The sequence below is a fragment of the Oncorhynchus clarkii genome, unplaced genomic scaffold, assembly GCF_045791955.1.
Source record: "Oncorhynchus clarkii lewisi isolate Uvic-CL-2024 unplaced genomic scaffold, UVic_Ocla_1.0 unplaced_contig_8354_pilon_pilon, whole genome shotgun sequence".
In the NCBI taxonomy this organism is placed as follows: Eukaryota; Metazoa; Chordata; class Actinopteri; order Salmoniformes; family Salmonidae; genus Oncorhynchus; species Oncorhynchus clarkii.
This window is the reverse complement of record NW_027257977.1, coordinates 307-2,500: the sequence shown is the minus strand read 5'-3', so window position 1 is coordinate 2,500 and position 2,194 is coordinate 307.

Sequence of the window (2,194 nt, the reverse complement as noted above, 5' to 3'; positions counted from 1 at the left end):
GGCCTCAGAATGTAGTGTTCTTCAACACACAGGCATCCGTCTCTGTCTGTCTAGAGCAGATATTAGGAGACAGAGCTCCTGGTGGTTCCTTTGTTGTTGATTTTGTTGTTGTTGTTGTACGGTTATGGAAAAGGAGCATGGGTAAAGTATTTGTCAGGGTGTCGTAGCTGCATTTTAAAGTATACATCTTGTCTCTCTGTGGCTGCTGAGACGGTTGTCATACGTCCGTCTCATAAGGACCCATTTGAATGGGTATTTCCTCTTCTGATGGGCTGTCCACTGATGGCTAACATGTATTTGGTTTGCCTCTTCTCTACTAATACAGTTTCATAAACAGGAATGTGATATAGAGCTGATTACATATGGTTTCATTTAGTCACCTTCCGAAGTCAAGTAAGGATCTATCTATCTATCTATCTATCTATCTATCTATCTATCTATCTATCTATCTATCTATCTATCTATCTATCTATCTATCTATCTATCTATCTATCTATCTATCTATCTATCTATCTATCTATCTATCTATCTATCTATCTATCTATCTATCTGTCTGTCTGTCTGTCTGTCTGTCTGTCTGTCTGTCTGTCTGTCTATCAATCTCTAGCTATCTCTAGGTCTGTCTGTCTGTCTGTCTGGTGACCTCGTCTATTGTTCTTCTCTAAGTAAACAACCTAGCCTATTAGAGAATCTGGAGGTGTGGCTTGTTGGAGGCGTGGCCATGGTCTTTGGCCACCCATGAAATAAATTGTCATGTCAGTCCATGTGTTATGTTGTAGTCTGTTAGTGAAGCCAAAGCCTGTACACTGCCACTTCTACTGTATTAATGAGACACACTTCCTATAGGAGCGTTCCATTTTCATGAAAAGGGTGGTGTACCTAATAAACTGGCCACTGGAGTGTATGTTTATAAACTGGCCAGCTTAATCACTGGCCAGTTTATTAGGTACAGCACCCTGTTCATCAAAAGGGAATGCTCCTATAGGAAGTGAGTCATTTGGCAGTGGTTTGCTCTATACAGCAGGCAGACAGGCATCGCGACATTCAGTTACTGTTTGATTGGATGCTAGAATGGGTCAAACGAGTGACCTAAGAGACCTGAAGCGTGGTATGATCGTCGGTGCCATCTCATTAACGCCCGCTCTCCTTTTCACGCACGACAGTGTCTGTTTTTACAGAGAATGCTGCGACCAACAAAAAACATCCAATCAAGCGGCAATCCAGCGGGTGGAAACAGCTTGTTGATGATTGGTTGAAGGAGAACGGCAAGAATGGTGCAAGCTAACAGGTGGGCCACAAGCAGGCAAATAACGGCTCAGTACAACAGTGGTGTGCGGCACGGCATCTCGGAACGCGCAGCTCGTCGGTCCTTGTCACGGATTGGCTACTGCAGCACACGACCACGCCGGGTTTCTATCAGATAAAAACTAGAAGAAGCAGCTCTTGTGGGGAATGTTTTCCTGGCACACGTTAGGTCCCTTGATACCAGCTGAGCAACGATTGAACGTTATTGCTGACCGAACCCAACAGAGCCTCTTTGGGATGAACGTACCGCCGTCCAATCTGCAGCAACTGCCTCGCGTCAGCATGGACCAAAATCCCCGTGGAACGTTTCTGACACCTTGTAGAATCCAGGCCCCCAATAATTCAGGGTGTTCTGGAGGCAAAGGGGGGGGGTCCGGCCAGGTTGTAGATGGGTGTACCTAATACACTGTCCACTGAGTGTAAGTGCATGTGGTACCAAAGAGCCTATTAGAGTTCCATTGTTACGACAGTCACCATTTTGTTACATTGGTGTCAGAAGTGGGATGGTGTCCATGGGGCCATCAGAGAGGTGTGTCGACGTGAGGGACTTGCAATAGAGAAGTGTAGGGACAGGCTCTCCCAAAGGAACGGGGTAATGAAGCAACAGACCTCTTGACTTAACGATAAGGGGTTGGGCTTAGCTGTCGCTGGACCGGGGTTCGAGTCCTACGCTAAATTAGGTCTCGTTGGACGAGGGGGAAAATGTCATGACGTTGGAAGTTAAGATTACTCTGTGTCTCCTCTCTGACAATTCAGGATTGCTTCGTCTGAAATTGCACCCTATTCCCCATCGAGTGCACTACGTAGGGTAGAGAGTCATTTCAGACACAACTCTGCTCCAAACTAGTGCACTATTTAGGGAATAGGTTGTCATTTCAGACACAACTCT